The sequence below is a fragment of the Ixodes scapularis genome, unplaced genomic scaffold (genome assembly GCF_016920785.2).
Source record: "Ixodes scapularis isolate PalLabHiFi unplaced genomic scaffold, ASM1692078v2 ptg001158l_1___fragment_3__unscaffolded, whole genome shotgun sequence".
In the NCBI taxonomy this organism is placed as follows: domain Eukaryota; kingdom Metazoa; phylum Arthropoda; class Arachnida; order Ixodida; family Ixodidae; genus Ixodes; species Ixodes scapularis.
In genome coordinates this window covers 2,756,827-2,767,500 of record NW_024610108.1, presented here as the reverse complement: position 1 = coordinate 2,767,500, position 10,674 = coordinate 2,756,827, and the positions used below count along the sequence as shown (strand labels likewise).

At 52.8% G+C, this 10,674-nt stretch overlaps 2 non-coding genes and 1 pseudogene across 2 annotated transcripts; all 3 read right to left on the bottom strand.

The window, feature by feature from the left end:
• Nucleotides 1-5,603, bottom strand: part of LOC120847298 — an 8,892-nt pseudogene extending 3,289 nt beyond the window's left edge.
• A 688-nt stretch (nt 5,604-6,291) lies between these two features.
• LOC115312374 lies at nt 6,292-6,444 on the bottom strand. Its single transcript, XR_003917178.1, has one exon. It is a non-coding gene; the product is annotated as a 5.8S ribosomal RNA (ribosomal RNA).
• A 433-nt stretch (nt 6,445-6,877) lies between these two features.
• On the bottom strand, nt 6,878-8,693 carry LOC120847198. The gene has a single exon (XR_005717272.1). It is a non-coding gene; the product is annotated as a small subunit ribosomal RNA (ribosomal RNA).
• Between the last annotated feature and the right edge of the window lie 1,981 nt (nt 8,694-10,674).

The following is a 10,674-nucleotide window of genomic DNA, read 5'->3' as shown; positions in this document are numbered from 1 at the left end:
ACACAGGTGTCGAGGCGACGCAGTAACTTCGCTGTTACATGTGAAAACGTCCCTCTGTGGTAAAACCTCGGTAGCAGGTAGTGCTTTAACAACACGAGACGCTGCTGAGGTTTGAGCGGCGCAGTAGAAAGTCGCTCAAGGAGTGGAATCAGCTCCCCCGTCAACGGCACCTTCCGTCCCCTTGTGTTGAAGAGTACACCCAGGTACTTCCATGATGCGACGCAATCAAGTGTTGGGATGTCTGATCCTGCTATCTGAAATGGTTGTTGCTCGACCTTGGTCTTTTTCTGCCTTTTTGAAGGCACCAGAGACAGCGTAGAAGATTTCTCTGGGTTGAAGCTGAGGCCTCTTGCTTTGAAGTAGGCCTCTGACTGATTCAGCAGCTCCTGCAGACCTCCCCTTGTCGATGCAACTAGTGTCAGATCATCCGCAAAAGCCATCGCATTAATCATGGTTTCTCCCAGCCTGAATCCAATAATGGCCGGTAGCTCCCGAAGGAGTCCATCAACAACAAGGTTGAAGAGAAGCGGCGCCAACGGGTCTCCCTGTTTGACTCCTCTGGCCGCTCTGATCTCTTCGCTGAGATCGCCCGACTGTACCAGTGTTTTACTCTGCTGGTACAGTACCTCCAGGTAGTGGAGGAATTTCTTCGGCAGACCCGCCGAGGACGCGGCAGCTAGTACCGCGTCCACCGAAACTGAATCGAAAGCTTTGCGCAAGTCCATCTGCGCCATGTGAAGTGTACTGAGTGTACGCCGACTCTCCGAGAGCAGGGCCTGCAGAATTGCGACATTCTCGCCGCACCCATCTGCGGGGACAAAGGCCCGCTGCCTCACATCAAGATCGACGCAACCCTGCAACCTCTTGGCAAGGATCTTGTGCAGCAATCTCAACAGATTCGGGGCAACTGCTATTGGTCGGAAGTCCTCAGGCTTAGTCGCCTCGGGTACCTTCGGTATGAAAGTAGTCCGAGAGACGGCCAGGATCCGCGGAACCTCTCCAATAACCAGGATTAGGTTCGTTAGCAGTGCCAGGTGAGAGAACGGAACGCTCCTCAGTTCTCTCGCAGTCATCCCATCCGGACCAGTAGCCGTAGAACACGGCGGGAGATGTTTTCGTATGTCTTCCCTGGTGACCGGTTTCCATAGGTCGTCATGTATTTCCGTGGGCGGATTGACGTCCAACGGGGGCACAGGAGGCGTCTCAGTCATCGTGCGTTTCCAAAAATCAATGAAGTTTTGATGGTCGGTGACTTTATTCACTTGCGTACCATCGAGGATTTCCTGCGCACAACGGTGCCGGCTTTTCTGGTATAGAGCTTGAACTCTTGCATACTCAGACCGCCTCTGCTTCCGTTTTCCTCGTTTGGGTCTTTGTGTGGCCCTGTTTTTCCTTGTTATAGGCGCCTCCTTCCCTTCGCGCACGAAGTACACCCTAAGGTATTCTTCGAGATCCTCTTTAACTTCTTCACCTGCACATGCTCTCATGGCAATTGACTTGAGTACCTCACCCCCGTAGACATCAAGCGCTAGATCCGCCGCCAATTCCATTATAACAACCTGGAAATCCTGGTCCGGAACGGTACCGTGATGCTCTATCCCAGAGCTGTGTTGGGCCGAAGCCCCCGTCAATTCCTCAGTTTCCTGCTCTATCCCAGAGCACGGGTTGGCCGAAGCCTGCTCTATAACCCCAGAGCTCCGGGGACTCCCTCTTTTGGAGAGAGTCGGTCCTTGTTGAGGCGCATCAAGATCAGCACCATCGTCCTCCCGATCAGCCACAGCGGCCAAGGGACCTCCTGCAATGGTCACGTTTGATTCTTGATCAGTCCTAGGAGAACTCAGGCCCCTCTTCCTTCTGGGCCTCAAAATCTTTCCTGATGAACTGTTGGAACACAGTCGGGCGGACCTCCCTTCTGGGCCATCTGGTTCTTGGGCCTTAGGGTCCTACCCGTTGCGACTCCTTGGTCGCAGTCAGGTTGATCTTCCACTAGGCCTTCAGGGCATTGACTCTCCTCCTCCTGTATGGCTTGCAGGGAACATCGTCCTGCCTTCCTTCTCGACCTCAGGGTCATTCCTGTTACGACTAATGCATGATCGCAGTCAGGTTGCCCTTCCTCCTGGCCTTGAGGGCATAGCCATTCATCCTGTTCAGGATGGTCATCAGAGGAGGGTTGCCGAACCTCCGTTACCACGGTGGATGCTCTTAATTCCAACCGCTTGCTGGCCTCCTCAACCATCTGCCTGTGCTCAGGATTTCGACGGCGTGACTTGATAGCGTCGAGGGTTCTTTCTGGGAAGGCGGCCTGTAGATTCTCATTCAGGCCCTTTACCTTCTCGCCTCGACTCTTGCGTGCCACCCACTCGAGCTCTAGGCTCGCCTCCTGGCAGCTAGCCTCAACTTCTCCTCATCGTACCACCTAGCCTTTTTCCTGCTAGTGACGATTGAGTTGTTGTATGCTTCAGGGTGCGCGTGCCGGACATGTTGGCCGCGCCCCTGCTTCGTCTTGAAGGTTTTGAAACAACCTTCTACTTCGCACTGGAAGTTTACGGGGATTGTTGGAATCCCGGAGCCGGAAGCCAATGGCTCGACCGTGCTCGGAGGACTTGCTCCGCGGCATTGTCCAGTCAGACCCCCCGCCACAGCGGTAGCAGGGTTGACACAGCTAGTGTTTTCGCTTTCACCAACTGGCGATCCATTACGATCGATTCGGTTCATGACTTAGCCGGTTCCAGGCCGACACGTTTCCAGCGGGCGCCGCGAGGAGGCGCACGAACCGTGAGGGATCGGCGTGTTTCCCGTGATTCTGGAAAATTTTCCTGCCTGGATTTTAGAATCACGCACCGATCCCCCAGCAACTATGAGTCCGAGCAAAACTCAGCCAATCACACAAGATACTCCCATCCCGAGAGTCATAGTTACTCCCGCCGTTTACCCGCGCTTTGATGAATCTCACGTTGACATTCAGAGCACTGGGCAGAAATCACATTGCGTCAACACCGACCAGCGGCCATCGCAATGCTTTGTTTTAATTAGACAGTCGGATTCCCCCGGTCCGTGCCAGTTCTGAGTTGACTGTTTTTTGCCGGCCGAAGCATAGCACTTTGGGCACGAAGCCCTCAGACGCCGCGCAGCTGAGGCTTTCCACAGGAAGGTCCCGACGCTGGTCCGGGCTTGGCCGCGCCGCGTGAACGGCGAGCCCCGCCCAGTCCGGTGCAGTGCCGTTCCTGCTTAAGGTCCCCAGCCCGACCGGCTCAGTCCTCAGAGCCAATCCTTATCCCAAGGTTACGGATCCGTTTTGCCGACTTCCCTTACCTACATTGGTCCATCGACTAGAGGCTGTTCACCTTGGAGACCTGCTGCGGATGTGGGTACGGTCCGGCACGAAAATCACACTCCCTCACTCGGATTTTCATGGGCCGACGCGAGCGCACCGGACAGCGCAAGAACCGCACTGCTCTACGGAGCCACCATCCCTATCTCGGGGCGAACCCATTCCAGGGACTCGATCTCCTTACAGAGAAAAGAAAACTCTTCCCGGGGCTCGCATCGGCGTCTCCGAGCTGGTTTGCGTTACCGCACTGGGCCCCGAAGGACCAATCTCCGTGTCCGGGTTCGGGATTATTAACCCGATTCCCTTTCGGTCACTGCGGGGCTCTCTCCACTGCAAAAAAGTGCTCCCGCTTCGGAAAGAACTTCTCCTTTCCCTTAGGACCGACTGACCCATGTTCAACTGCTGTTCCCATGAAACCCTTCTCCACTTCAGTCCTCAAGGTTCTCACTTGAGTATTTGCTACTACCACCAAGATCTGCACCAGCGGCGGCTCCAGGCGGGCTTACGCCCGACACCTTCAACGCTCACCGCAGCGGCCCTCCTACTCGCTGCAGCTTAGCACCCCCTTGTTTGCGTGCATCTGCCGGCAGCGGCCGGGGATAGGCTCGACACTAGAGCGCCATCCATTTTCGGGGCTCGTTGCTTCGGCAGGTGAGTTGTTACACACTCCTTAGCGGGTTCCGACTTCCATGGCCACCGTCCTGCTGTCTTAAGCAACCAACACCCTTCATGGGATCTCATGAGCGTCCCGCATCGGGCGCCTTACCCCGGCGTTTGGTTCATCCCACAGCGCCAGTTCTGCTTACCAAAAGGGGCCCACTTGGCACTCTCATCGCTTCCGGAGGCCTCAGACCAGAAGGCCTCCGACACACCCATTGAAAGTTTGAGAATAGGTTGAGGTCGTTTCGACCCCAATGCCTCTAATCATTCGCTTTACCAGGTGTGACTGGTCTCGGCAACAAGCGCCAGCTATCCTGAGGGAAACTTCGGAGGGAACCAGCTACTAGATGGTTCGATTAGTCTTTCGCCCCTATACCTGGGTCGGACGATCGATTTGCACGTCAGAAGGGCTTCGGACCTCCACCAGAGTTTCCTCTGGCCTCGTCCTGCCCGGGCATAGTTCACCATCTTTCGGGTGCCAACGTGTGCGCTCTAGCGCCGCCCCCACGACGTGAGCGTGTGGGGCGGGCCGTTGCTGCTCCCTTCATCGGACCCCTGGGCGGCCCGGGATCGCAACTCGGCACGGCACGAGGCCGCGCCTTCACGTTTCATTGCGCCTCTGGGTTTTGAGGGACCCATTGACTCGCGCACATGTTAGACTCCTTGGTCCGTGTTTCAAGACGGGTCGGGTGGGTTACGGACCTACTCGCCGCCAACCATGACGACCCTCCGCGGAAAGAACCCGCCTCGCCGGTTCCGAGCCCCAAACACCGAACGTCAGGCGAATACCTGGCGTAAGGCAGGCGACCCGTTGACCCAGCCGGGTTTCCCGCTCCGCATTCCGGAGGGCATCGTTTCGGGCCTCCCCGAAGGGAGTAGCCCATGAGGCCTGGGCAGGGTGACGTACTCAATTACCGGCCAGGTATAACTCCCACGACAGCCAAACAAGGGCCGTCGCCGGTCACCTCCAGCGGCCGGACTCAAAGTCGTTCTTGAAAGGGTTACCCGTGCCCGTCGCGGCGTCCTACCGACGGTGGAAAATGCGTTCCGGAGTGCGCGGCACCGCGCGGGCAGCCGGAACGGGCCCCCACAAGGAGAGCCCGTAAACCAAGACGCTGACACCGCTCCACGTCACAGCGAAACTGAATCCCACCGCCCTCGAGCTTCGAGGGCCCACCCGTTTTACTCTAAGCGGTTTCACGTACTCTTGAACTCTCTCTTCAAAGTTCTTTTCAACTTTCCCTCACGGTACTTGTGAACTATCGGTCTCTCGGACGTATTTAGCCTTAGATGGAGTTTACCACCCAATTAGGGCTGCACTCTCAAGCAACCCGACTCACGGGAGGTTCCATCCCGAGAGAGCAGTGGCGGAGACGGGCCTGGCACCCACTCTGGGTCAAGCCCCTGTCAGGGGGACTTGCACCACCGCAAAACTCTCGGGAACGTTACCTCCCATACACCACATTTCCCGATCGCCGACAAGGACGAGGGATTCGGTGCTGGGCTAGGTCCCGTTTCGCTCGCCAATACTAAGGGAATCCCTGTTGGTTTCTTTTCCTCCGCTTAGTGATATGCTTAAATTCAGCGGGTTGTCTCCCCTGATGTGAGGTCGACAATCTTTTTTTTATTTTGTGCGCTTTCCAACAAAAACTTCGCCTCCTTACCACATGTCAAAAACACAAAAGGATGGCGAACTAACAGTTGTTGTACACACGCTTTGCATCGCTTTCGATTCGACAAAAAAGAAAGCGCGCAATCCAACGGCATTCCCCTACTGGATGGCTCCAGTATTCATCGGGGACGCGAAGGTCTTAGACTGACGGAAGGCTACGACGCAAAAAACTTTCCTCCCAGAAGCGTTTTTCTTTTTTTTGTGCAAATCAACGCCACGAGATTTACATTTGCCGACGCCGCGTTTCAACGCGCCAACGCCAACTCCGTCCCACGGTTTTTCCACTCGAACAACATCCACGCCAAAGAAAACAGAATCGATTGAAAAGAAACCGTTTCAAATCTCCGTTTCTAACGCACCGACGTCACAGTGCCTTTCAACGTGCGAAAGATTTTTTTGGTACGGGATTTTCCACAAACGGTATCCATCGAGTTTCGTTTTCCCATGCAGTGTTCGATAAAAAATCGTAGGAGGAGGAGGACTGGTTAAGCGCACGCGTGCAATCGCACCACTCGTGCATTTGCTCAAAGAAAACGCAACGCAAGAAAGCATAAAACTGCGTGCTGCCCACGATCCGACACAGTCAAAACGAGGTAGAAAACAAATTCTCCTCTCTTGATATATGATCCGACCCTCACACAGACGAAGCCACGGGAAGGCCCGAGGCCGCAATGTGCGTTCAAAGAGTAAGTGCTCAGTGTGTCCTGCAATTCACACCAAGTCTCGCAGCTGGCTGCGTTCTTCATCGACCCGAGAACCGAGTGATCCACCGCTTAGAGTCGTGTTTTTGGATTTTTCAATCAGTACGACAAAACACAAGTTGTTTTTTTTTCGCGCCCGGCACATCCCACGCCATCTCGAAAGCGCAAAAAAAAGCTTCTTCTCAAACGCCTCTTCGTTAATCAAAACAAAAGGGCGATCCTCGAGAAGAGACGAAAAAGGGGGCGATGCGCCTTTTGTAACCCGCGGATTGTCCCGGTGCACTTGAAATCTCCTCTCAATCGAGGCAGCAGAGGGCTCCCGCTGGGCGCATCATCGAAAGGAACGGAGGCCACCCAAAGAAAAAGGCACATCCGAACCACAGTTGTTTTGTTTTTTTTGTGCCGTCCCGACGGCATCCAAGCTTGGTCGGGATCGGCGCCAGATAAATTCGCACATCGAGTCCATTCCCCGTACAAGAGGAAGAAGACAAAACGATGCCAAATAACATCCGGTAATGATCCTTCCGCAGGTTCACCTACGGAAACCTTGTTACGACTTTTACTTCCTCTAAATGATCAAGTTTGGTCATCTTTCCAACACACCGGCGCAACCGAAAGGCCGCTCCGGGTATCGGTCCGAAGACCTCACTAAATCATTCAATCGGTAGTAGCGACGGGCGGTGTGTACAAAGGGCAGGGACGTAATCAACGCGAGCTTATGACTCGCGCTTACTGGGAATTCCTCGTTCAAGGGGAACAATTGCAAGCCCCTATCCCAATCACGAAGGAGGTTCCACGGGTTACCCAGTCTTTACAGACAGGGATAAAAACACGCTGCTTCCTTCAGTGTAGCGCGCGTGCGGCCCCGGACATCTAAGGGCATCACAGACCTGTTATTGCTCTGTTTCGTGCGGCTAGGAGCCGCTTGTCCCTCTAAGAAGGGTGCAAGGTGCAGAGAACCACGCACCTATTTAATAGGCTAGAGTCTCGTTCGTTATCGGAATTAACCAGACAAATCGCTCCACCAACTAAGAACGGCCATGCACCACCATCCACCGAATCAAGAAAGAGCTCTCAATCTGTCAATCCTCCCAGTGTCCGGGCCGGGTAAGTTTTCCCGTGTTGAGTCAAATTAAGCCGCAGGCTCCACTCCTGGTGGTGCCCTTCCGTCAATTCCTTTAAGTTTCAGCTTTGCAACCATACTTCCCCCGGAACCCAAATACTTTGGTTTCCCGGAAGCTGCCCGCCGAGTCATTTGAGTAACTCAGGCGGATCGCTGGTTGGCATCGTTTATGGTTAGAACTAGGGCGGTATCTGATCGCCTTCGAACCTCTAACTTTCGTTTTTGATCAATGAAAACATTCTTGGCAAATGCTTTCGCAGTAGTTCGTCTTGCGACGGTCCAAGAATTTCGCCTCTAGGGCCGCAATACGAATGCCCCCGTCTGTCCCTCTTAATCATTATCCTGTATTCCAAAAACCAACAGAACAGAAACAGGATCTTGTTCTATTATTCCATGCACTGTTATTCAGGCGAATCGCCTGCGTTGAGCACTCTAATTTTTTCAAAGTAAACGCGCCGGCCAAAGCAAGGCACCTGATGAAGGGAACCAAGCCACGACAGGCATGATGTTCAGCACGGGCCGTAACGTGGTGTCCACGCACTTCCCGCCTGTAACTGAGATCCAACTACGAGCTTTTTAACCGCAGCAACTTTAGTATACGCTATTGGAGCTGGAATTACCGCGGCTGCTGGCACCAGACTTGCCCTCCAATGGATCCTCGTTAAAGGATTTAGAGTGTACTCATTTCAATTACGGGGCCTCAAAAGAGTCCCGTATTGTTATTTTTCGTCACTACCTCCCCGTGCCGGGAGTGGGTAATTTGCGCGCCTGCTGCCTTCCTTGGATGTGGTAGCCGTTTCTCAGGCTCCCTCTCCGGAATCGAACCCTGATTCTCCGTTACCCGTAACAACCATGGTAGGCGCATAACCTACCATCGACAGTTGATAAGGCAGACACTTGAAAGAAACGTCGCCGGCTCGTGGCCGTGCGATCAGCACAAAGTTATCCAGAGTCACCACACAAAACGGACCGAAGCCCGATTGATCTTGGTCTAATAAAAGCACCCGTCGCCCCGAGGGGCTTCGGGCTCACTGCATGTATTAGCTCTAGAATTGCCACAGTTATCCAAGTAGGAAGAAACGATCTAAGGAACCATAACTGATTTAATGAGCCATTCGCGGTTTCGCCTTGTTTCGGCATGTACTTAGACATGCATGGCTTAATCTTTGAGACAAGCATATGACTACTGGCAGGATCAACCAGGTAATCTTTTCGTGGTGGGTCGCCCAAAACCCTACCAACGCGCGGACGCGGGGCCACCGTCAGGCGCCCCTTACCAACCGCAAACACACACAACGCGTAGGAATTACTTCCAAATCCAAGAAGAAATGAAGCACGTTCGAGCGCGCAGCCGGAATATCCCCGACCGAGGTCGGTACCGACGCGGCAAGAAGCGCATAAATTTCTTTCTCGTCGTAGCAACAGAAAGTCGTACGCCAAAAAAATCATTGACGACGCCTTCGCAGCGTTGCCGAGCTTTCAGGTCCCGTGAGGACGCGAGGACGCACCCCGGCCTTCGGTCAGAACGCACTCGTCATTTCACACCGTTCGGTTAGCGCGGACGCTCCGAAACACCCTCCTCTCGCATTCGTTTTCAAGACACAGGTGCACCCGAGAACCGACCCCAACGGCAGACGCCAGAGATCGCAGGTACCTTGCTGTAACGACCATGCGGCGGAGGCAGCGGCCGAGACGGCGACGAAAGGCGTCGGCGACGTCGTCAGACGCCGCTCGCACCAATCGAACGCTCGACAGACCCCACCTCCACATAATAGCACCGATAAGTATAAAGAAGATCCTTCAAGAGCATTCTGTACATAGTTTGTGGTTATCAGTTTCGGTGACTGACTGACTGACTGACTTACTGTCTCTCACTCATGTGGCTCCTCGTTATTCAGTATCATTTATTTGTCCTTCTTTCTTTCTTATTTTTTTCCCCTCTCTCTTTCCTTATATATATATATATATATGTATGTATGTATGTTTGTGTATATATATATATATATATAAATGTTCTTTTTTTCCTGTGTGCCTCTATATATACATACATACGTACATACATCCTACCCCTATAAAAAAAATTATTTCTCGCTTTTTATTAAAAACGTGCCTACCCCTGCTTGACTCTGATTACTTCTTTTCGACTTTCAGTTCATGTTAACATGGTCAACAGAAAGTTTATCGACTTTGTTATTACAAAGTAAACCAATATTTACACGGGGCGTTTCATGCGTTTTGAATTGTGTCAGAGCCGAACAATGAGCGCTATAGTAAGTGAGATTGTCACTGCTTTTAATCCGAATGCTCGCGGTATCGCGCGTGTTTACGGCAGGCTTCATAATAGGCAATTTTCTTTCTTTACACTACTCTTCTTTGCTCACTTCATTGTTTCTACCATTGGTTTCGTTTGGAAGGCCCCGCCACTTAGTTTCCGACAAAGTCCTCTCAAGGAACGAAGTGAGAAGCACGGGATTAACAAAAGAAAAAGATGCGTGTTTTCTAGCGGTTACCCATGTCGCTTTGCGACACGGGCTTTCTGGCGCTTTCAACTGGGCGAGAGCCGAACAATTTACCCTACTGCACTTGCGACGGGCAGCGCTTTCAAACGGAATACTGGAAATCTCGCTTACTTTTCTGGCAAGTTTGATAGGAGACAAATATTATTCTTTTCACGCGAATAGTTCGCTCTATTTCTAATCTCTCTCTTCCGTGTCCTTGGCATGGAACGCCCGCTTCGTCTCCCACAAAGTACTTCCGAGGAATCAAGTGCAAAACACGCGACATTAAAATGTGCGTGTTTTCTAGCGGTTACCCGTGTCGCGAGGCGACACGGGCTTTCTGGCGCTTTCAACTGGGCGAGAGCCGAACACTGTACACTACTGCACTTGCCATGGACAACGCTTTCAAACGGAATACTGGAGATGTCGCGTGCTTTACTGCCAAGCTCAATAAGAACGAATTTCTTTCTTTTCACGGGAATTATTTCCTCTATTTCTAATCTCGCTCTTTCGTTTCATTGGGAAGGAACGCGCGCTTAGTTAGCCGCAAAGCAGTCTGAATTAATCACGTCCAAAGTACAGAATTTTACAATATATAGTGTTTCTGGCGCGGTTGACCGCGTCAGAAAGCGTACCTTTCCGACGAGGTCTGTGTCGCTTTGACGTGAGCGGGAGCAACGCGATTTGGG